The following is a 26,570-nucleotide window of genomic DNA, read 5'->3' as shown; positions in this document are numbered from 1 at the left end:
TTTTAGTTTTGGTGTCTGCTGATACTACGAAGATGTGTCTGAGGATTGTGAACACATCTGCAGGTTCCTTGTGGACTTCTTCTTACATACCATTATGACGTGCATACGGTTTTACCTTGAAAGGACCTCTTATTGCCTACAGGCAAAATCCACCTTCACAAATTTTCATTGTAGTAATGTATTCAGAGATGAACAAGTTTCTTAAAATGTCTTCAGGGTCCAAATCATCAAATTGATTTGGGTAGAAATTGTTTCTAGCTGAATCAAAAGTATTTTGAATGCCTTTACAAAGGTCTCTCAGAGTTTTTCCCAAAATTTGGGTCGGATTTTAATTCTAAAGAATCGATTTGCTCATTTCTAAAGTGAAAAAATGACGCAACTTTGCAATAGGTCATATTTAGGGTGCATTCACATGACGTAGGTCTGCAAAAAATACGGATAACGTCCATGTGACATCCGTGTTGCATTGTTTTTTTTTTTTTTTTTGCCGATCCATTGTACTAATGTCTATCTTTGTCCACAAAACGGGCAAGAATAGAACATGTTCTATCTACGGAATGGACATATGGATACGGACATCGCACAGACCCATTGAAATGGGTCTGCATCCTATCCAAGACGCTAAAAATGAACACAATAAATCTTTATTAGTTATAGGGATAAAAAAGGGGGGGTAACACCTGGTTACAGGCCTCAATTGTAATGCTCCCGACACCGCAAACCGCAACAGGTAAATATGTGGTTGTACAAACCGGGAGACTAATGTGCTAGAGTTAAGCACCAAATGTAGCGATAACTCATACCATGTGCTTGAGAGTAATAAAGCTTAGGTATGGAATTGGGAGTCCTATTACAACATAGGCTGTTGGGTTACCAGATGGAGTATAGGTGTATTAATTTACAAACACCACTTCAACACCTTTAGGAGCCTTAAATATAAATGACCCCCACTGCCTAATCTAGCACCCGTCCTCGGCTAACGTCTGCAATAGACTACATCTACTACGGACCGTGCTAACACTTTACTGTATGTATCCCCACCCCAGAGCTGCGTGCCCGCCTGATGCTGCAGCGCACACACAGTGAGATAGGATTTGTAATAGTTAACGGCTCTACGCGTTTCAACTTATGAGTATCATCAGGCGCCCATACCTAAGCTTTATTACTCTCAAGCACATGGTAGGAGTTATCGTGACATTTGGTGCTTAACTCTAGCACATTAGTCTCCCGGTTTGTACATCCACATATTTACAGGTTATGGTTTGCGGTGTCGGGAGCATTACAATTGAGGCCTGTAACCGGGTGTTACCCCCCTTTTTTATCCCTATAACAAATAAAGATTTATTGTGTTCATTTTTAGCGTCCTACACAGGCAGCGACACATCTATAGAAATAGACGCACACCCGTATATTTTACTTCCGTGAATTGTGTCTGCATCCTATCCACAAAAAATGCGGACCAAAAATACAGACATGTGAATGTACCCCTAGAAATCTCCTTTCCTTTTGTTTCTACAGCTCCCATTCAGACCTATATGTCTCCATGGTAACAGACAACAAATAAACTCTGTATCTGATCCTCTAGTCATACTCCCTTCTATCTCCCCTTTACGGGAACAAAAAAATCAAAAACGGAAACATGACTGCAGGATTAGCGTATACAAGTTTTGTTTTGTAGTCTGTTACCGTGGAGACGCATAGAAACAAAGTGATTAATTGCAAAGTTCCCAATTTAGAGGCACTCGATTGAACTCGGTGATAAACCAATGGAGGCCATGTTGGCTGCTTTCCCAGAATAAGTAGAAGAGAAAAGGATGACTCAATGACTCATATCTACAGGGGATTCCTTTATTTTGGGGAGAAGTAATATCCACCAGAGATCATCTTGAGAAGAGGCAGATCTAGACGTAGAAGCAGTGACCTCAGTGAGGTATGGGGTGTTTGGTTCCTCTTGTCATTTATCCTATGGAAGTCGTGGGCTGTGACGTCGTTAAGATTCCGAATTGATGAAGACATCAGCATCGGTCTTATCAGTCCAGACAAATGTTTCACAAAAATGGCAAAGCTGTATTGTCTACACTGATAGCGATAGGATTGTAGGGTTTTTATCTTTGCCCAGTATTTGTCCTTTATGGTATGTTTTGACTGCTTGGTACCTGGAATGAAGCTGTGACCTGCATGAAGGTGTCTTTTGTTAAAACATGTCATATAATTTATGTCTTTCAGAAGTATAGTAATGTAAATTGAACGTTTTACTATTCATATTATTCTCTATATCTTTTCGTCTATGGCCAGCTTAAAGGGGTATTCCCATTAGGATGTTGAAGGCATATCACTAGGGTATGCCATCAGTGTCAGATAGGTGAGGGTCCCATCTCTGGAACCAGCTCCTATCTCGGGCATGGACGCGTACTGTCCATTCACTGCTATGGGATATCCGAAAACAGTTGCTCGGCTATTTTCGGAACTCCTATAGCCGTTTCCACTTCAGGGACCCTGTTTTGGAGAACTTCTGGGACACGCACCTATATGACATTGATGGCATATCTTAGCGATATGCCATCAATGGGCCAGGCTCTTTTACATGGCTGATATTCATCACAATGAGGCCTCATTTGAACACTTGTTCCCGATCCTTACCCTAAGGCCCCTTTCACACGGGCGAGTTTTCCACGCGGGTGCAATGTATGAGGCTGTGCACATGAGCGGTGATTTTCACGCATCACTTGTACGTTGCGTGAAAATCGCAGCATGCTCTATTTTGTGCATTTTTCACGCAACGCAGGCCCCATAGAAGTGATTGGGGCTGCGTGAAAATTGCAAGCATCCGCAAGCAAGTGCAGATGTGGTGCGATTTTCACACACGGTTGCTAGGAGACGATCGGGATGGAGACCCAATCATTATTATTTTCCCTTATAACATGGTTGTAAGGGAAAATAATAGCATTCTGAATACAGAATGCATAGTACAATAGGGCTTGAGGGGTTAAAAAAAAATTATTTAACTCACCTTAATCCACTTGTTTGCGCAGCCGGCATCTCTTCTGTCTTGTTCTGTGAGGAATAGGACCTTTGATGACGTCACTACGTTCATCACATGGTCCGTCACATGATCCATCACCATGGTAAAAGATCATGTGACGGACCATGTGATGAGCGTAGTGACGTCATCAAAGGTCCTATTCCTCACAGAACAAGACAGAAGAGATGCCGGCTGTGCGAACAAGTGGATTAAGGTGAGTTACATTTATTTTTATTTTTTTTTAACCCTATTTTTTTAACCCTATTTTTAACCCTATTTAACCCTATTTTTTAAGCCCTATTGTACTATGCATTCTGTATTCAGAATGCTATTACTTTCCCTTATAACCATGTTATAAGGGAAAATAATACAATCTACACAACCTTGAACCCAAACCTGAACTTCTGTGAAGAAGTTCGGGTCTGGGTACCACATTCAGTTTTTTGTTTGTGTTTTTAATTTTTTCATATTAACAATTTTTTATTTTTTGTTTCTTGAAGGATACACACATTCAGTTTTTTATCACCCGCGCGCAAAATGCATTGCACCCGCGCGTTAAAAACTGAACAACGGAACGCAATCGCAGTCCAAACTGACTGCAATTGCGTACCTATTTGCGCGGGTTTGCCGCAACGCATCCGGACCTTATCCGGACACGCTCGTGTAAAAGAGGCCTGAGTAAACAGTAGTAGCGATCGGCTAAAAGGCCAGACATCATATTTACACTGCCTGGGCCTGTCCATCAAAGTGGAGAATTTGTGGCTGATGCAGAGAGAGCAGAGCCTCTAGGTGTAATGACAACGCCCCCGTTGCTCCTAGAGTCTGATTTGCATATATTAAAACATCATTTTTCTCAGTAATGCAGACACATATGAACATGGGGCCAAAACAGACGCCTTTAGCTGCTAAGCGCACATGTAACAGGTCAGACAGTGTCATAGGCACAAATCTGCTGACAGATGCCCTTTAATAAACTTCTCATAGCAAGAAATGAGTAACATCATATCATACATTTATGTAAAAAGATGCCCCAGAATTATTATTACATGGATAATACAAGGTGTTACTAAAACAGGCATGGCGTGAGGGGTGACAGGTCTTATTTACAGAGGAGCTGTCCCCTCTCCTGACATGTCTGTTTTAGGAACTACGTGTAGCCCCCATTGCAATGACCGTTCTGGAGCATCTATACTTACGACTCTGTTATGTGGCATTCCTTTATTATTCCTACTAAAAGTTATTAATCAGTTGCTAGTAGTTTGCAATGAAGGTCCAGATGGTTGTTACCAGTTTGGGGGGTGGGGTCTCTGCATAGTCTAACACTATCCAATGAGTGCTGCCAGTGTCGCACCCCCCAACTGGTAAAACCCAGCCTCAACCCATGTTGCAAATTATTAGCAATTCATTCATAACTTCTGGCAGCAATAATAGAGGAATGGCACAAGAATAGATATTCCATAATTGCTATTACACGGGGAATGCAAGTAGTTACTAATACAGACCTGTCAGGAGAGGTGCGAGGTCCACTTTAAGAGGCATGTGACATGTAAGCTGATTATAGTAACATGGACATAACTCTGATTTATCACCAGACAAGAAAAACATGGATCTTTTCATATTTATATTTGTGGTCAAGTCTAGGGGCCTGTAATTAGTTCTCATTCTGTTAATCAATAGTCATTCAGAAGTGTAAGACCATGGCCTTCATGAGCTGAACCTGTTAGAGAATTGATGGAGCAGTTAGTTTTACGTTCTGCATACATTCTTATCTTTATTGTGTCTGCTCAGCGGTTACAGACCAGAAAATCAGCTCAGGGAATGAATGGGCACGCTGCATGTGGCCCTGGCACCGGCCGTCAGGTGATGGATTACTGCCCCACTGCATGTTACCTCCTTTTGTTGAGGGTCCTCATGAAATGCAATGAGGACTTCATAGTCTACAGGTGGATGGATGGCACAGAAGGGGATCTGTACAGTTTTATTAGAAATACATTTATTATCTAAATCGGGGATGCTCAACCTGCAGCCCTCCAGCGGTTGCAAAACTACAACTCCCAACATGTCCTAATAGCTGTAGGCTGTCCAGGCATGCTGGAAATTGTAGTTTTGCAACAGCTGGAGGGCCGCATGTTGGGCATCCCTAATCTACAGTAACTAATGAGCAGCATTGTAGAAATAAGGGTCTTTTACCCCGAGCAATGATTGCCTGGGGACTTGGGTTCCTCGGGTCCAACCCAAGATATGCCCAACCCATATATCATCAATAGTGATGAGCAAAGTATTCAAAATTTGATTTGGCTGCTTCTTCGTAAGTAGTCAATGCAATGACAGGGAAGGGCGGTTGCACCGCCCCCGTCATTGTATCCCTCAAATGCCTCATTCATAGCTGATCGCAGCATCTCACTTTTTAATAGTACAGTGTAACATAAAAAAAAAAAATATGTAAAATAAATCATACTTGCCTCGTCCATTTGATCGCGAAGAGCCAGCCATCGACATCTTGATTGAAGATCTAGCACAAAATCTCACGTGGCCCGTGATGTCATCACGTCGGCCGGAGTCACCGCGCACAGGATTTTGTGTGGGATCTTCAATCAAGATGGTGGCGGACGGTTCTTCGCACTCAAATGGATGCGGTAAGTATGATTTAAAAAAAAATTCTTACCACCATTGAGAAAATTGATTCGCTACCACAAGCACAATGTAATTCAGCTCTATGGCTAATCCAATCTTCACAGAAATTCGCATCAAATTCCACTTTGTCCCGATCCATTCATTCAACACTAATCATCAATATATTTGAATAGATATAGACCCTTGTGGCAAATGATTGGCTCTTAAGGCAGCCAAATGGGATTTTTCTCCTGGATCTTTGGGGCCCATTATGGTATCAGACTCCCCCCCCCCCCCCCCCCCCCCACCACACACACACACACACTTCCGCTAGGGTCCTCTGATACTCCAGTGGGCCAGTCCAAACATGATCACCCGATTGATCATTTGTATGAATATCGTCTCTGATCATGGCCACATTAAAATGTCTGACGATTGAATGACGCGCCATCATTTGTTTGTTGCGGATGACTTTTTTAGGATGACCTAAACATAACTTTTTGAAGGCAGCCGATCTCCTCACATAAACAGGGGGTTTTGCTGGAAACAATTATGTGAATGATCATTTATATGAATCCCCTATAAATGTGTTAATGGACACCATCCCTTAGGAATAAAATAAAGCATCCCCTCAAAGGCCATAAAAGATCTGCGGTATCTCACATTATAAACAATGGACACCTCAAGGGCAGATAGTGGGTGCACCTCTATTTTACGCCAAAGACTCCCCATGCATTATGCAAAAGAGAGCAAGGAACCCCCCCCCCCATGTCCATTACTGGCCAAGTGGACTCACATGAGGATTCCTTCTTCAATCATTTATTTTTGAGTTCCCTTGGCCCAAAATGGACGTTGTGAGGGCCCACCTGCTCTCATTTGCAAACCACATGGGGAGCCTTTCAGCCCCTCAGTAGTGCACCCACCATCTTGCCTAGAGCATGGTAGTTTAAAGGGTTTGGACCCACAGCACATGCTTGGATTTCTGCCATCTCCATTCAGATGAATGGAACAGGCTCAGAAAGGTAAGCTAAAGTGTGGTGTGGCCCTCAAATTGTTAAGACTCTGGTTGTCTTTTCGTTCATTTCTTTAATGTTTCACAGAAGCACAAGCAAGTCTGCGTGTAAGTAGCGTGTCTTCTTGATATGACAGCCTGCGTGAGAAGACGCAGATACAGCCTCGACAGTCCTGGTCACCGTTAGACATAAGGCAGACCGACACAGATGTGTGCGGCTAACAAGATGCCAAATGTTTGCTTGTCAATCCAAGGCTTTGCATGTTCTGTGCGATCTCATAAGCCTAGCCATATGCATTATATGATTCATTCAGGATGATGCACATTAAGTCCTTGAAAAGGCTCATAGACATAAGTGTAACATGAAGCTCCAACATTTGTAAGAGCTCCCACCTGTCATGTGCCGATTACATCACCGCAATGACAACTGCCCCCCTTGGGCTCCAGGGTCGATTGTGACTGTTACCTCTTCACCCCCTGTAGCTATGGCACTGCCCCTATGGAAGCTTCTCTTGCAAGGATACAAATAGGTTCCATAGCAAAATCTAAACTAAGGGGGCCATTTATTAAGCTGAAATATGCTTATATTAGGTGGATTTCAGGCTCATTTTGCAGCATAACAGCTAGTTGTGCCGCAATCTGCGACTTCTCCCCGCTCACACCAGGTCTAAAAAACTGGGCATGGAATGGGCGGGGAAGGTGACGGGCCAGGAGGCCCGTCTCATTTACCATTTTCTATGCCTGTATTAGGTGTAGAAAAAGATCTAAATGTAAGACCGCATCCTAGCTGTCTTACATTTAGGAGCAGAGGTGGTTCCACCGAAGTTATGACAAGGCCGGCGCCTCTACATAACTCGAGCGGATCCACTCCCATCTTAGGGCTTTATTAAGACCGGGGTCTAAAACTCCTGTCTTAATAAATGTGCCCCCCTGGTCTCTTTACCAGATGAACCAATATGTGCCACGCGTTTCAAATCTTCCCCAACAGCCCTGGAAAAAGACATCAGAGGGGATTTAGGTATAGGAAATGGACAATTGGTGGAGACTCGATTTAAAGGGGTTGTCCAAGATTAGACAAACATGTCTGCTTTCTTCCAAAAACATTGCCGTACCAGTTCATAGGTTGCGTGTAGCGTTGGACTCCAGCCCCATTTACTGCAGAACCAGACACAACCCAAGGACAGGTGGAAGAGATCAGCCATGTTTTCCCAGCCCAATAGCGCTATCATAACCTCCCTTTATGGCAAGTGCAGAACTGTATCGAAGTAAAATAACATAAAATACTGAAAATAATAAATAAATATATAGAATTGGTGGCTTGCCTAGCAGCACTTGGCTGTTCTTTCTATGACACATATGCCACGTGTTACTCTTTCCATCGTTCTCTTTTGCATTCACATTAATGTGCCCCAGAAATACAAGCATCCTCGACTTTTACTCACAGCTCTAACAAATGGACTGGAGCTCAGCACTTTACCTTCAAGTACTCAAGTATTTCTTCCCCAGTAGATATTATCCTGACGTTTCCCCGACTTAAATGTCACGTACGAGATTTATTTCAGAAGACTTGAGGAAATTAGAACGTAGGGTAGGAGACAGAAATTACATATCCAGGCCTGTGGTCAAATTTTGTTTGATCGTATGTTTCAATTTCTCGCATTCGAATACAAAATAGCTTTTTCCCATTGTTTGGGAACTTAGTCTTTCGAGGCTCTCCGAGCTATGAACTTTTTTTTTTTTTTCTTTTTCTTTTTATTCTTTTGCACTTCCTTTGGGAAATAATTATGTCAAGTTCCTGCAGTGTTAAAAATGCCACAAGTTTGAATGTGCTTCATTTTATTTATGTCTTGTGGCACTGATCCCTTGCTACCAATAGCGTGTGGTTGGGGGAGGCTTGTTTTCCTGCTTTCTGTTATCTGAAAAAATGTTAATAAGAGGAAGCGGCAGAATTGTTCTTTTTTTTTTTTTTTTCTTTGTCCATGACTTGGATGGTGCAGGCAGACGAAAGCATAGTAATTTAGATTTGCTATGCTAAATCAACCTGACTTTTTGCCTCCAGGATTGTGCGCGTTCACTTTGTTAGCGGCCTTCTAATTGGAACAAATGTTTTTTATTAGGAAAAAAGACAGCTGCGACGGTAAGGAAACATATTAGCTGAGCCCCTCCAATAATAAAACATTGTTAGGGAGACACTTCTTACCAGTAGCTGAGACCTGAATTTAGTAGTCAGGAGTCAGATAAATTGGCGGTATTATGGAGGCAATTGAAAACACTCATGATTTATTTATTTTGCTTTTCTTCTACTTTTCTTCTTAGACGACTGCAGAAATTGACTTTATGCTTTTACTGTATTCTGAGAAAAGGGATCCTGTCGCAGATAATCATATTTTGGTTAACACAGAGATTTTACATATTAGATGGGATTGGTTTTATGGTCTGGGTGTCTGCAACATCAGCTTAAATGAAATCTTACCTCCTACAATTTTGTGGTATTTTATTTTTATCTTTTTTTTTTTTCTTTCTTTTTTTTAGCTGAAGATGTGCATTCACTTCATTGGTTGAAGGAGTTTTCTTCTTGTCAGACTTTAAAGTAAATAATTTATGAAGGTTACTGTAATTTTGTAATGTTTCTTTTATCTTTATTGTTCTTTTCTTATATGCTGGGCTGTGGTCACATGACAATGTAACCAGCTGGGTGGGAGGAGCTATACATTAGCTGGGTGGTGATAGGGCCGGGGCTGAAGCTGTGACAAAGGAAGGAGAAGTGAATCATGGGTTTGGTTGGATGCAGGAACAGGAAGTGCTACCTACAGGATGGAAACAAACCAGAGTTAGTGGTTTACTTGGTGAAAATGGGTCAGGAGAGTCCAATTTGAAAGAAAAGCATGGGGAGGATGTACATTAGGTAAGCAGCTACATGATCATGTGTTAAAAACCAGAGTAAGATTATTTCTCTACTAACTGATTCTAGTTATGAAGCAAAATGCTTTTTCATCAAGTGTTAGGGGCGGTGCTGGAGCTGTTGCAGAGAAAGGATCATCATTAATGCGGACACCTAAATCTATTCTCCTGGGCAGATCATCCTGCATAAATGCTGCAGCCCTGAAACTATGAATCTGTATGAGGACGAACCATTGCAGTAGCCATCTCTTGTCCCCATACAGAGGAGGCCCGAGGTTCCTTCCTGATAATTGCCTGCTCATTGGCACATGTAAATGATCCTTAAAGGGGTTGTGTCAGGAAGCATATTCTACATTTTTCAAACTAACGCCTGGATACTTTTGTAAATGCATGTATAGCGCCACCTGTTGTTTGTTCTTTTCCTTCTTTTTTATCTGTCTCAATAAGCTGGTCGAACATGCTCAGTAAAAGTCTTCATCTGCCACCAGCCATATGTTCTGAAAGGACATGGCCCCCCTGAGCTGCCAGGCTGAAGAGGATCTAGCAGAGTGATTGGAGCAGTGAATGTGGAGATCTCAGGACCCATGTGCGTTACAGGGCTGGCTGTAGCTTTGTTAGAAAGGCATCATTATGTACTATGTGACGTCAGATTTTTATTTTTTACATCAACCATGCCACAACCCTTTTAAACAGCTGTAGAAGTAGATGAAGTAATTAAGAGCATTTCTGGGACCATAGACTTTATATAATAAGTTCTTCTAATCAATAAGGGGTTGTCCAAAGTGACTGATTGTAATAAAAAAAAGAGCCCACTGAAGGATCCCCTGATAAGCAGACCAGAAGTTGTCCCACTACTGGTATCCAATAAAGCAGCTGTAAAGAGTGTCCGACGGTAAGTGTTTAATTCCCCTGCAGTGCCACCACAGGGCAAATGAAGAATTACACAGTGCCCATTTAAATCAAATGTGAAGCAGCTCTTTTTGGGTGTTCCTATGGCCTGAAACAGAATTTTCTCCAATAGGTTCTGCAATAGTAATCAGATTTCTGTCATTTGAAATTAGTTGAAAAATCTTTCAAAGCAGATTTAATTAGTTGTGGGGCTTACCCCAACTAATTAAATCTGCTTTGAATGTCTTCTTTATTTCTTTTTATTCACTGCACACACGTACAAATAAAGCTGAAGTCATTACTTCCTCTTTACATAGTCCACCAGTTCATCCGAGGCAAACATCTTGTGAGCATACATGTCTTGGAGTGTGTGTCTTTTATATGCATACTTGTAAATCTAATGGCATTTTTCATACAAATGTTTACTCAACGACCTTGGAACAAAACTGATTTCAGTACTGTGTACATGGCTTTTATTATGTGCGTGGAGGACACCCACTGACAGTAAATAACAGACTGTCTTTAATGATGCTAGCTTTCTTTGCTACTCAAGTAAATTATATATCTTGTCAAAATCTCCCTTGATTACCTAGTTATTTCTGAAATGTTCAGTCCTGAGCCCATATTCAGCTTTTAGTTTATTCCTTGTAATTTTATTTATTTTTTTAAAGCTGTTAGGAAAAGTTTTATATGCATAATTATTAGCATTAGAATTCTTAAGAAAACCATTTCCATTACAGATTCTATGTAACTACTCATTTAGACAAAGTGCTGGTAATGAATGGGCAACTTAGCATCCTATAAGTTTAGAATAATTTAGAAAGACTAAAACCGTATTAATTTAATGTCGATTACATCATAACTTTAGTTTGCGCATTATTCATCAAAGAAAACATTTGGCAGGTAAGTTGACACTTAATAAAGTCTAAACACAGAAAGATTGCCGCCAGCACCGATGGTGGGAGAGACATCTGACTGTACTATGAACCCTTATGCTCTATCAATAATCTCCCTTTTTATAACTCAACGTGAAAAACATTTTACTTCTCCATGATTAGTTACACCCGTACCCATCAGAAGCCGAAATGGTGGATCGAGTCACAACACCTACAAATTGAACTTTTGACTGAAATTTGGTATTGCTTTGTGAAGGCCTCTGAACACATTGGTTTATTGTTGGATGAACCTACTGAGATTGCTTGGTTCATCCGACAATCTATTTATGTATGGGGAGTTCCTGACTCTCCCTTGATGGCTTGGCTAATATTGGAGGAGAGGAGGATCAGGCAAGGTGATCCTTTGGATCAACTTAAGGCAACCATACACATTATTTTATTGTAGGCTAAACCCTCTGAGAATGGTGGGTTTGGCAGACAGTCTAATTTGTGTGGGGAGCTCCCGACTCTCCCTTGACGGCTAATGTAGGGGGAGAGGAGGATATGGCAGGTGATCCTTTGGATCAACTTAAGGCCCCCATAAACATTATTTTATTGTAGGCTAAACCCTCTGAAAACAGCGGCTATGGCAGACAGTCTAATGTGTGTGGGGAGCTCCCAACTCTCCCCCGACAGATGATGGAAAAGAGAGGAATTGGGCAAAACAGATATTTTCACCTGATCTCCAAGGAGATAAGCCACCACCTAAAGTGTCTGGTAGCGGCTTTCTCCCCTCTTCCCATTGAATATACATACATGTTTGTGTATGAGTAAGGGGGAGTGGGAGTCAGGAGATATAGCTGTCGGCCGAATGTTGGACTGACAGCCATTGGATGTGTATGACTGCCTTTAGAACATGTTTAAGTGAAGAGACCTAATAGACAATACAGGAATCATGAAGACACATGGACAAACTTGTGAATTTAAGGACAAATATTTAAGAATCTTAACTTTTTACACATACCCTAAGTTTCTAGGGTCTGTTGTAGTCATGTGGCCTTAATCACCACAATGGTCATGAATAAAACTTAAATAAAGTTAAGGTGTGTAGTATATTCCTATAAAATTTGTGAAATATTAATGTTCTTTCATAGGAAGCACCTTTTACGTGATATTTTAAAGGGGTTTTCTCCTAAATAGACTTGTGAGTCTGTTTAAATTAATATTGTTTCGTTCCTGATGAACTGGTTCCCCTACTGATTTTATTTGCCATGTCTGATATTTAATAAAAATATTTTATTTTAATTTTTTTTATAAATACCTTGCTTGATACCGTATATAACCACTATTCAGTGTGGATCAATGAGTATCCAATATGGGCAATAAAGTTGGTGGGGTTAACCTGCTTCATTACATTAACACAATTCAGTAATTACCTATTATTATCATTGTCTGCCTCAATTAAAGGAGACATTCTAAAGCCTTAAATTTCCAGGGAGGACTATTAAGAAAGTTTCCCAGGCTGAGAACAGGAAAAAGGGATCTTCCAATTAAACAATTTAGTCTCAAGGTAAATCAATAGTTACATTCTTACTGGTCCATAATGGATCCAGTTTTAGGCAAGTGGCTTCAGGGTATGTGGCCTGTGGTGGCCTTACAATTTCAGGGCTTATTTGCTGTGATAATAGTAAGATTGGTTACATCCTGACGTTAGTTTAATGATCCAAGATTAACTTGTGATTTCATATCCATGAATAAAATTGTCTAATGTTGGTTTGGTTGCCCTTGAACCCGAGGCCAAATGCTGAAAGAAGTAAATAAATAAAAAAAATATATATTGTGTAATAGTAATTGGAAAGAAAAATGCGGAAGCAAAACATTAATAACCCTCTATTGTCTAGGCAGCCATTATCTTGATCTTCTACGCTGTGTACAGATGCTGGGTGACCACATAATTTCCCTTCTACAGGGCTTATTTCTTACCTTTTACCAAAATATGCAAAACGGATGAACTGCGTTATGCCTAGTATTGGTCTGAGGGGTGGTGCTTGATACAGGAATTCTCTTTTTGGTGGTCTTTGAACCCCTGTGTCTTGTACCACCTCTCAAGGCCCCTTTACACTGCCCAATGTTAGGGCAGGTTATAAGCGTTCGTACGAATGCTCATTAGCGATAATCTGCCGGTGTAAAGGTGCTACCAATTGCTCCATAAACGATTGAACATGGACACCTAAATCATTGCTTGCCGACAGAAGATCATGGTGTCTAAAAGGCCTCTGCTGCCGGCAAACAATAATTCAGTATGGGGACGAGCGAGGGCATTAGCAATCTCTCCTCCGCATGCTGTGGAGGAGATCGCTGCATGTAAATACAAAGTACACCTCCACTAATGAGCAAGTGATTGTCAAGAAGGAACACTTCCTTCCTGGCAATTGCTTGCTACATCAGACCACGTAAAGGGGTCTTCACAAACAGCACTACTTTTCACTTCAATGGGAGCAAGTGCATGGGCTCCTAAATAAATGTACCTTTACACAAGGAGATTATTGTGTAAACTATCGTTAAATCGAGCAAATTTGTAAGAATATGGAACAGTGTAAAAACAATGGACGATAAAAGCAACAACTGACGATCGGCAGGTTTCTTATTGGTTCGATCATTTGTGTGGGCGCAAAAATCATTGTTAGATGTTAACGATTTCATACATTTAAACAGGAATCGTTCACTGCGTGAGATTACAGACGATTACACCGTGGGTGTGTTTAAGCATGCCACTCAAGTTATCGATTTGTGTAAATGCAACTGTCTACTTTACAAACGATGGGATATGCAATCGAAATTACGAGTTTGTGAATGATAATTGGTGCGAGATGTGGGTAGGATGTTATAGAGCAGGAGAAGCTGAGCAGCTTGATATATATAGTTCTGTGGGAATCAGGGGTGCATCACCAATGAGGCCATGTGAGGCGATCACCAGGTAGGGGCAAGACAGGGGCAGCTGAAGGGCCATGGGCTAAAGAGAAGGGGTTAGGTTAAGAAATTGGCATTGGGGAGGGAGGGGCGCCATTTCAGTTTTCGCCTCAGGCAGCATGGTGAGAATATATTCATTTCTGTAAATCTCTGCTCATTCTGGGCTTAGGAGTCCAGTGGGTGGTCTTATCAATATCATAGCACCTGTATGAGTGTAGAGTGGTAGCTGTCAATCAGTGATAGGACTCCTAATCCCAGAATGAGAAGAAATTAAAATAAACCTCAAAACTATGTAGCAATCTGCTCAGCTCCTCCTGCTCTATAACTTGCTACCCACAAACTGCATGTTCAATGTGATAGGTTTCCTTTAAGTATTACTTTTCTGAATTGTAAAGATGGAGAACTATTTCGTTTGTGACTGAAGCTGAATTCTGGTGGTTGAAAAGCCTTTATCTACATAATAACTGTATAGTTAATAGAGTTTTTTACATTTTTTTTTTTTATGTGTTCTTATACTTCTGTATAAAAAATCAGCGTCACCCATTGAGGTGTCATTAATTACATCCTTTGATACTCTGGCGTGTTAGAATAAAAGCCATTTTTCCTTTCTTAACTTAAAAAGGGTTATATTTTTGAAGCTCTCGGCTTTCAGTTGGATGGTTTATCTCCTGTCATTTAATATTGAGAAAAGAAATATTTTACTTCCAGACTAAGCTGCAATTTTCCACCCTAACGATCATCCACCTGAGTGGAAGATTAGTTGCTGTTTTAGATGGAAAGACATAATTGTGAAATATTGTATTATTTATTTTTTTTGTAAATTTTTACCTATTATTATTATTTTTTTTTTATAGGTGTAATTTAGTGGAAAGGGTTTGATTCGCACAGGTTTGCCATTGGGTAGTGAAAATAGAAAATGTATTCTGTAACCTACCTGTAATTTATCTTTCACTTTCTGCCTGGTAGACTCTTGGAATTGCATTGATAAAAATAAATTCATATTAAATGTTTTAAAACTGATTGCACTAGAACAAAAAAGCATAAAAACGGTATAAAACAGAAATGAGCTTAGCTGCAACGGAAAGCTAACATTTCAAGATCACATGCATTTGGCCTTTAGAATGGAACTTGGAACTTTACTAAATCATTATTTTTAGCATAAAGTTTGTAATTTGCAAATTATGATGTTTATGTACGAACATATCATTTTTATGGCCATGTTGCTAACCAGAAATGATTGTGCTCATACCATGACAGGAGTGTGGGCTTGCCGAGGCAAGACAAATCAAACAATAGAAAAAGAAGTAGGCAAGAGCATAGGGGGACAATTATCGTGCTATCTATGCCACTATTCTGTTAAAAAGTAGCAATTTATGTTACAATCGATTTTTGCAGCATAACTTATGACTTTTCTAATGATGCAAAGGAGACATGGCGAGGGTGGGAAGTGGTGTGGCCAGTAGGGCGGGCACATTTATCCTCATTCGCGCCAGTTTTCTTCGTTTCACACCAGTATTCTGGCATGAATTAAGAAAGAAATCTACGACAGCTAGGAGGCTGCCGTAGATTTTAGTCTGTCATACAGCCTGCGGGAGGATGCGCCAAATCTATGCCGAGCCCTGTGCCACACCCCAACTTTGCCGTATTGTCCGGCTGCACAGGGGGTATTACAGCCTGTATTACACCAGGCGATTGTCAGGCCAATCATCGCTAATGAGCGTTCGTATGAAAGCTCGTTAGTGATGATCTGGCAGTGTAATACTGCCGCCCATTATCCGATGATTATTCATCGTTTGATCAATCGGGCAATCCAAATCTTTTGACATAGTGGTGTCTAAGCATGACCACGATCTGCTGCAGGCAAAAAACTGGACAGCATGGAGACGAGCGATGGTATAAGGATTGCTCCTCCCCATGCTGAGGCGGAGATCGCTGCATTTAGTAGCATATAATAGGTTTTTGCCTGTTGTGTTATTTTTTTTTTTATTTCTTTTCATATTGTGTTACCATTTAGGTTGTTTGCTTAAATTCTTTTTTCAAATATTCTGTTTTCCATTATTTATTGTCCATGGAGCTATCTCTCAGGGAAAGAGAACAGTGTTGCTAGTGTCACATTTTGGAAGTGTCTTCCAATGAGTCCAACTGTGATGCCTTAGAGCCAGCTAAACCTCAAAGCCACTGGAACCATAAAAGTAATAATAAATTAGGTTTAACTGAAAAGAGAAACGCGATGCAAAATTAGCAAATAATTAATGCTAACCACTCGTAATGAGTCGGTTAAACATTCCAATACCTTGGGATTCACGTTTACTCGGACGCATTTAATAGGCATTAACACAGCTTGTACACACAGATGCTGGATACATTGAGTACCATCTGTTTTAAAACTTTTCCTAGACTCAGTGGTGTGCCTAGGGTGTTTGACACCCGGGGTGGGTCCTTTCTCTGGCACCCCCCCTCCCGAAATACTTTAAAAAAATCTTACCTCCTCACAGTAGTTTTGCCCTCATTGTACAACCTTCACAGTAGTTTTGTACAGATGTGTGCCCGCTCACAGTAGTTATGCCCACATTGTGCCCCCCTCACAGTAGTTATGCCCACATTGTGCCTCCTTCACAGTAGTTATGCCTTCTCTGTGCCCCTTTTACAGTTGTAATGCCCTCTTTGTGCCCCATTCACAGTAATAATCCCCATTGTGCCCCCTTCATAGTAATAATCCTCATTGTGCCTCCTTCATAGTAATGATCCCCATTGTGCCCCATTCATAGTAATAATCCCCATTGTGTCCCCTTCATAGTAATAATCCCCATTGTGCCCCCTTTATAGTAATAATGCCCACTGTGCCCCTTTATAGTAAAAATGCCCATTGTGCCCCTTCACAGTAATAGTGCCCTCTGTGCCCCTTCACTGTAGTAATGCCCTCTGGCTCTGTGCCCCCTCCATAGTAGAAATGCCCATAGTGCCCCGTTTACATTAGTAATGTTCTCTGTGCCCTCTCCATAGCAGTAATGCCCTCTGTGCCCCCTCCATAGTAATAAAGCCCTCTGTGCCCCCTCTGTATTTAAAAAAAAACTAACAAGAAAACACAGTAACTACTCACCTTGTCCCGCTCCTGAAGCTCATAGTCCTCTCTTCCCTGCAGGCATAGATCGCTCTGCAGCGCTATTTGGGGGCGGAGCTTATGCAGATTTCCGGGCTGCAGACTCCGTCCACACAGGTCGGCAGCGTGATCTGTGCCTGCAGGCTGAATGGTGGAGGGAGGAGAAGTCTTCCTGCTTCACCATTCTGTGCGCCGCCGGCCTGAAGGAGGGGAGGAGCGCGGGGAGCTGAGCGGTGAGTGACAGGACCGCAGCTCACCGTGCTCCAGTAATGAGCGCTTCCATCTGTATTGATGGAATCACTCATTGCTTCTGGCACCCCCGTGAGAGCCATCACCCATTTATTCCCACCTGTTGGCGTGTATATTTGGCCTAATCTGGACTGTGGGAATTTCAGATTTTGTCTATTTGCAAGAACATTGAGCGAAAAAACTTGCATTCAAAACTGTATTGTGTGCCTTTTGAATGTGAAGAGCTTCAATGGTACTGTTTCTAAGGGTAGGTTCACATCAGCGATAGTGGATTCTAGTAGTCTGTCCCGGCAGAGGAAAAGATACTAGTTACCACATAGCACCGCACACTGATGGACACAGCTGCATCCCCGTTGACTATAATGGGATCTGACTGGGATTCAGTGGTTTTCCGGCATAAATGGCCGTTTTCTGCTGGACAAATACCACTGCATGCAGCCAGCATTTGTGCCGGAAACCCACCAGATCCCTGTTGGATCACAGAAACTTTGGTAGTCTGTTTCTCTGCCAGACTACTGGATTTATGTGCCAGAGATGTGAACTTAGCCTTAGGTTACATTCACACGACCGTATGTATTTTGCGGTCCGCAAAATACGGATCCTCAAAAAATAAGGATGACGTCCGTTTGGCATCCGTATTGCATAGTTTTTTTTTTGGCAGATCCATTGTAGCAATGCCTATCCTTGTCCGCAAAACGAACAAGAATAGGACATGTTCTATCTTTATTGCGGGGCTACGGAATGGACATGCGGATGCGGATTTTTTGCAGAGCCATTGAAATGAATGGGTCCTCATCCTATCTGCAAAAAAACGGAATGGACGTGGAAACGAAATACGTTTGTGAGCATGAGGCCTTAGATTGTAGCTAATCCTTTATAAGGTGGATTTAGACGACAGGCAGATTATTGGGAATGACCATTTCTGCGAATGCTTGTTCCTGACAGTCTGCCCATCAAAAGGTACAGCAGATCACCCTATGAGCGAGCGAAACACTCGTTCATCGGGGGATCCCGTCGTTGTGCAGGCAACTGAATAATTGTTTCTGGGCAGCAGATCGTGCGGTCTAAACAACGACCTGCTGCCCAGAAACAATGCAGCTGTATAGGGATGAGCGATCACAATAGCGATCCCCCGTCCTTATACTGTGGAGGTGATCGCATCACCTCCACTGAACGAGCAGCCGACTGTTGGGAGGGAACATTTCCTTCCCGACCATCTGCTGCTCGTCGGCCCGTGTAAATCCACCTTTACAATTATTTTTCACTGATCATTTTTGCTTTTAAATTTACTTCCACTGACAGATAATAATGAGCCTTATATGTAGGGTAGCCACTAAAGAAGAAGACCGTGTCTACGCCTGGCCTGGGGGTGACAGTGGTATAGATTTGGGATATTGTGTCAGATCATGTAATAATCACAGACCAGGCAGTGCTTTTCCAGAGAAGGCTAACCATACATATCAGCAGTGCGTCCAATGAAAAATGCCTTCACTGTGTAGCCTTCCTGCCATCTGCACATTCTTACCGCTAATGGATAACTTCAGTAGGAGATACCGTAGATAATAAACGGTAATCATATCCACCACTCCAGGCTAATCAAGAAGCAGAGGCCATAGAAGGTCTGCAGGAGAAGCAAACGATAAGGTTACCATGGTGATAGCATTTTTAGTCCAACTTTTAAAGGGGTTTTCTGGGTCTTCTTTAAAGAGAACCTGTCACGTTGACAATGGAGTCTGCAGGCAGCATGTTATAGAGCAGGGGGCGCTAAGAAGATTCATATATAGTTGTGTGGGGGGAAAAATTCAGTGTCCATTTAAATTCCTGCTTATTCTGGGCTTGAAAGTCCAGGAGGCGGTCTTATCAGTGATTGACAGCTCTCTCTGTACACACAGTCCTAGAGGGAAGGCTGTCAATCACTGATAGGACCGCCTCCTGGACTTCAAGGCCCAGGAGGAGCAGGAATTTAAGTGAATAATATACGTTCATGTTTTTCTCCTCCTGCTTTATACCATGGTGCTGGGCAGGTTAAACTGCATTTGCATGGTGGAAGGTTCCCTTTAAAGAAGAACGCTTGCAAAAAAAAGGAAAGGTGCATGATGCAAACTGTAGTTAGGATAATCTTCTCCTCTCCCTTCTGATCCTCAGCTGTATTATGTGGCCAACAATCAGACTTTCCAAATAAGACAGCATCTATACTATAGAAGTCAGTTTCTCTATGTTTTCCTATGGGAGCCTCAATGTCTCATAGGAATAAATAGAGAAGTAACTGACTTCCTGCCCTGTGTCAGTTGGAGATCAGAGTGTTGGTAACATGACACAGCTGAGGATCAGAAGGGAGGTTATAACTCACAAATACAGTCACTGATGAGAAGATTACCTTTAATACAGATTGCATCATGCACCTTTCTAAGAGAATAAAACATTTTTTGCGGGAGTTCTACTTTAAGTCTTCCCCATTGACTTTATCTTTCACATACACTCAGTAAAACAACTTGGTACAAATTTTACCCATTTGTCCAGTCTGGATTTCCTACTCTACTCTTCGTTGCACAAATTGACAGAATTGAAAGTCCTATGCCCTTCATTAGTGTTCCCCAAGCAGTGTTAGATTGAGGTTCCTTAGGCCCACCAGAGGAAATTATTCTCTGGCCCAAACCCCACATCATCTAGATTCTAATAGGTTTTAAGTCAAAGTAACAGACTCTAGTGGCAAGTGATTGGCTCCATAGGAAGCTCCAATTAGTTTTTTCTCATGGACCTTCAGGGTCCACTATGGGATCAGAGTCGGCCCCACCAGAGGATCCTCCGATTTTCTAGTGGGACAATCCAACCCTATCCACGCCGAGCACTGACAAACTCTAGAACATTACAGGCATTGTAGGTGTCAAACCTTATCTATTGCATTTTGTTTACAGGCGTATAAATGCCATGTTCAATACTCTGCCACCGGCTTGTCATCTGGAAGTTATAACTTTATCGATCTCAAGGCAGCATTTTTTTTTTTTTTTACTCCCTGTCAAATTATTTACTAACATTTACTAACCTGATGGTGACATTTTCCATTGACGTGTCACAGTGATGGTTTATCTATCGGTAACGTGAGCCGCAGTGACTACGCACCAGATTTCTGGAATTGTGAGAGGCTCCTAATCTGCTTGCGAGACGCATAATATGATACCGTGATGGTTGATACGAGCAGTCAGGTCGTGTCTCGCTTTATCAGATTTGCACAAGACAAGAGATGAAATGTATGAAATTGTTAAATAATAAAGTATTGCATTGTTTTTATGGTTTGGGAATGAGGAAGGAGGTTACGGTGAAGTATTTTTTTTTTATTGTTTATGAACTTGTTGCACTCTTGGTTTGGAGCACTGTTGCTATAGCAACAATCAACATTTCTAAAGCTCCCGTAGGGTTATGTCTCATCTCTGCATCCTGTTTTTATTTTTCAAAAAATGTAAACCGTGTTGGAATGAAGGTACAGCCGAAAATGTGACTCTACTTGCTGCAGATGTTATAATGCTGTATTCAATTTTTTAAAAAAAATTTAAGTGCATTTTTTCCAAAAGTACGAAGATTTTGTTTTTAATATACTATAGTGACTCCCAATGATCGCTAGAATGAAGGGGCAGTAGGACCATTAGAGCGCAGTCCCATTCTGTCTCAACTTTTTCCAGAGGCCGCGTGGTTATATTATATTATATTCAGCACTACTTTATTCTAGTTATCAGCTGGAGTCACACCAGTCATCCCCTCGTGAAACTTAGTATTCATAATATTCATTAATAATAATCAAATGTTACCACAATAGTCAGGTTCAAGTATGGAGGCCTCCTGCCTTTGCTGTGGAGTGACACACTGTCCCAACTGCAGATGTGATTATCTGGGAGTCATTGCATATGATAGTCGGTCACCCCTCTTAGGCATTCCGTTTTGATCCTTCATAATACAAGTCTATGGGCAGCATAACGGATCCATTATGCAGGAGTCCAGTCCTGCATAACGGGAACCAGGATGGATCCGTTATGAGGCCCATAGACTTATATTATGACGGAATGCAAAACGGAAGCCTTAAAAAGGCATTCCGTTTTGAATCAGTCTGGTTCCCGTTATGCAGAACGGACAAAAAAGTCCTGTCGACAGGACTTTGTTTTCCGTCTTGCATAACGGGAACCATACAGATCCTTTATGATTCCCAAAGACTTCTATTATGACAGATCAAAACGGAATGCCTTTTAAAAGCTTCCGTTTTGACTTCCATCTTCTGGATTCCGTTATTTTCCATTATAACCATGTTATAACGGAAAGCCATAACGGAATACATTACACTGATGTGAACCCACCCTTAGTGATATGAGGAACACTAACAGCTCAACGATATGTGCAGGACATCCTGAGGCCACGTGCGTTCCTCTCATGGCAGGGCTTCCAACTGGTATTTTTCAGCAAGACAACGGTCACCCGCACAAGGGTTTCACAAGGATGTTGCCACCAGATTGTAACGCTTTCTTGGCTTCCCGGTCACCAGATTTATCACCAATGACGCATTTATGGGACCAGCATGGAAGCCAATTTCGACAGACAACCTACTAGTCTGCAGGAACTACAGGCCCAGCTGTGACATCTCTGGGCAAATGTGCTGCTGGGTATCATACAGAATTTGTATGCCTCCATGTCCAGTCGTATCTCATCTTGTATCCAGTCCATGTATAGAAAAAGGCAGCATCCCACAAATTGAAGAAAATTGTGCTTTTAATCCAAAGTAAGGTAAGTACAAGTACAATCAACCTAGAAGTGCGACGGTTTGGTTATTCCTTAGCCTTCCTCAACATGCTTTTGGTGGGTGCTGTATTTATTTTTCTTTAATACTCTTGTATCCAGGCTAGGGGCTGTATTTAATCTTGTATCCAGGCTTGAGGCCGTATGTCATCTTGCATCCAGACTAGAGGCCGTGTCTCTTCTTTTATCAAGGCTAGAGGCCATATCTCATCTTGTAACCAGACTTCAGGCCATATGTCATTTTGTATCCATTCTAGAGACCATATGTCTTATTGTATCCAGACTAGAGGCCATATCTCATCTTGTATCCAGGCTAGAGACCATATCTCATCTTGTATCCAGGCTAGAGACCATATCTCATCTTGTATCCAGACTAGAGGCCATATCTCATCTTGTATCCAGGCTAGAGACTGTATGTCATCTTGTATCCAGGCTAGAGGCCATATCTCATCTTGTATCCAGCAGGTTCCTAGAGCCTGCTTTCAATTGTACAGTTTTTTTCCCCAATAAACATTTCCTTTCGCGCTAATATTGCAATCATTTACATATAACATCATTACAATCCATAGAAAGTTTCATTCTAATCCAACAAATCCTTCAACAAATCCTTTGATTCACTATTTTTATTTTTATTGAGTTTATATGTATCATCATTGAGTTTTCACATCACGTCTTCAATGAACTCTTCTAGCTGCACACTTTGCAGCCACATTTTCCGTGACTTACAGCCAGTCTTGGTATCATTTTGTTGGTAGAAGTACATTCCCGCCCACCTGACAAAACGCTGCTACCGACTAATGCCATCCACTGAATGGGAGAGGCTAGAAGATTAAAATGGAGTCATGGAGAATGCAGCCAGTAGGGGGTTTATAATGACAGCTTGGTAAGGCTAGTTTCACACTTCTCGGCATGTTTGCCGTACTGTCACCGGAACTCCGGCCAGCCCCCATTATAGTCAATCGGGCCGGAGTGGTAGTCAGGGGGCGCGCGTGCAGTAGCGGCAGCGCGGATCTGACAGGCTGTTCACCCGCCACAACAGCCTGCCGGAGTTCCTTGCTGCTAGTGTGAAAGTACCCTAAGTCTGACAAGCCAAGTGAACATCCCATGTGCTGGCAGGAGCATGCTAACTACAGCCCATCCATGTTGCAGAATCAAACTCAAATGTCTGTATATCATGTCATGCAAATCACATGGAGAAAACAATGGAGAATTATAATTACTGCCATTTGCAAGATTTCTTAAAGACGAGAAGCTCAAATGGCCAAAAAAGTTAAAATGGAGTTCATTATAATTTTAACTGTACATTTCCTGTTGTCCTGGTAGCCTTCTTTATATCAGACTATCATAAATGTGCTCGCATGTCAAACAAGTTTAATAATATGAATCAAAGCGGCTGTGTGCTTCCTGTCTGGAGCAAACTCTGTACAGATAATTGAATACATTTGTTTCTGGTTAGGAGTGTGTGTCTCCAAGGCAAATTGGCATTTTCTCTTTGTGAGACAACAGACAGTCATTAAGTGAGTTTTGATTCTATATGTAGATAGTTATTTTCTTTTCGTAGCTTGAAATACTAGGCTTGGATTATGAATCTCATTTTTCTTTTTTTAATGTGCTTTCGACATTTTATTGTAGGCTTCATTCATATATAAATATGCTGGAGCCTTTCTTGTTCTCTACTCTGTACTTTAGACTCTTGCTTAAAATTTAAATTACAGCCCAAGATGATCCAAACCTCAGTGTTTTTTTGCTTCTTTCTTTTTTCCAGTTGGTTGCAGTCAAATTCATAATCTTGTATAAAAGTAGGACAAATGTTCTGCCGTCGTTTCGATGGATTTCATTTACATGAACAAACGACCTAAATTTGAAAATGTAAACAATTGTGGAAAATGTAATGGGAAAAGGTATTTTTTTTTTGTTTTTTTTAGAGGAATCCTTCAAAGGGTTGTGATTACAAAAATTAGGCTAAGAATAATTCACCATATGCTTCCTATCCCTTTTCTTCATCGCTCCAGAGTGGCAGCACGATTCAACCATGAAAAGGGCTGCGCTGCACATTTAGGGGACATGGGGTGGAAAATGTAATGGGAAAAGTATTTTTTTATTTTTTAGAGGAATCCTTAAAAGGGTTGTGATTACAAAAATTAGGCTAAGAATAATTCACCATATGCTTCCTATGCCTATTCTTCATCGCTCCAGAGTGGCAGCACGATTCGACCATGAAAAGGGCTGTGCTGCACATTTAGGGGACATGGGGTGGTGGCATCACCGTTCACTTCCCCAGCAAATTAACCTCCTAAAGTGGGCTTGGGTCCCCCAACTTACACACGGGACCCCCATCAATGAAAGAGTAGCAGGAATTTCTTCAACATATCTGTTGTCATTGTGACCTAACGGGTTTAGTATTGCAATGTTTGTATCTTTTGGTGGGTTGTCCGTTATTTCATATTTGTCCTGAAACTTTCTGGAGTGAACTTGTCTCTATTGGAAGTTTGTAAAGAGCATTTTGTGCACACGCAGAGTTCGTTATGGCTGCTGCTTTAACTGTGATCACAACTCTAATGTTAATGACATGCAGTGAGGTTTTTTGCTCAGGTAGGTATTTCAAGTTCGCAATCTCTTCATTAGGCTGCAGGTTTCTTCCTAAGTTCTTCTGTATTAGCAGTTAATTAATGAACAGACTAACGCAAGTTGTCAGCAATTTGGAGGAATGAAATATGAAGCAGAGTGGAGCATATTTGGCAGCGGCTGTTGGCTTCAATGTTTTCTCTACAATATATCTTGGATACATGCGCAGAATAAGTTAATCGATGTTCTAATTAAGCAGTTTTAGAGAATTACATTCTGTGTATTACTTCAAGGTGATTTTGGTATATTGCGCTGGAAATGGCATTAACACTTAAAGGGGTTTTTCCATCACATACAATGGGGGCATATCGCTAGGATATGCCCCCATTATCTGATAGGTGCGGGTCCCACAACGAGAACGGAGCGGGGAAATGAATGGAGGGCGCAATGCGCATTCGCAGCCACCCTACATTCATATCAGTGGTGCCACCGAAAATAATCGTCTGCCACATAGAAATGAATGGGAGCAGCGCTTGGTGGTGGACGGACCCCGGGAAACCCGGGGTCCTCCAGCCACCACTCTCCCCGTTCCGTTCTCCTTGTAGGTGCAGGTCCCTGAGGTGAGACCCGCACCTATCAGACAATGGGGCCATATCCTAACAATATGCCCTTATTGTAGGTGATGGGAATACTGCTTTAAAGCGTTAGACCCATCTCAGACAACGATGGCATGTTGCTAGGATCAATGTCAGATATTTGCATGTTCCACCTCTGGGATCTCCAGAACGGGAGTGAAGGAGAGTGCACTACACATGTTCAGCGTGGTCTCCATTCACTGCTATGAGAGTACCAAAAATAGCCAAGCAAGAATGCTTTGCAGTCCCATAGTGTTGAATGGAGACATGGCTGTTCATGCGCGGTGGGCTCTACGTTCACCGCTATGGGTTTGCTGGAAATAGGTGAGCCAGCGCTCGGCTATTTTTGGAACTTCCATAGCAGTCAATGGAGGCCCTATTCTGGGGATGGAAGCAGGTCCCAGAGGTGAGACCCACACCAGTATGACATTGATGGCATGTCCTAGTGATATGCCATCAATGTCTGCGTTTGGAATACCCCTGTAAGGCTTAGGTTTACTAAACAATTATTTATTGCCCAATATTTGCATAATGCCAACATGTTTCAGAGGGTTATACAATGGCAGTCAGTCTAAATTTATTTTCTCAGACACATTAGGCATAGTTGAGCTGAGCATGTGAGTGAGAAAATGTATGTGACCATAGAAATGACAAGCAAACTTCATCTCCGGCACTCCAGCTGTTGTGAAACTATGACTCTCAGCATGCTCCATTCATTTGTGTGGAGTTCTGAGAACAGCCAAGCAAGTGTGCATCTTGGGAGTTGTAGTTTTACCACAGCTGGAGTTCCAGATGTTACCCATCACAGATCTAGGTGGTAGAAAGGGAAAGAAGAAGCCATGTTCTACATTCCCTACTCCACATCTAGCATTTTTCATCTTCCATGTGCAGACCAGCAGTTTCTGTAATTAAAGAGTGCTATACAAATTTTCTCCATTCACAAGACAGATGGTTTTATGAG

General features: G+C 41.7%; 1 protein-coding gene across 4 annotated transcripts in view; it reads left to right on the top strand.

Annotated features, from left to right (window-relative positions):
• Positions 1–26,570, top strand: part of ROBO1 (roundabout guidance receptor 1) — a 345,972-nt gene that overhangs the window by 193,470 nt on the left and 125,932 nt on the right. The window lies entirely within an intron of this gene.

The sequence above is a fragment of the Bufo bufo genome, chromosome 3 (genome assembly GCF_905171765.1).
Source record: "Bufo bufo chromosome 3, aBufBuf1.1, whole genome shotgun sequence".
NCBI lineage: Eukaryota > Metazoa > Chordata > Amphibia > Anura > Bufonidae > Bufo > Bufo bufo.
This window is presented reverse-complemented; position numbering and strand designations above follow the sequence as displayed.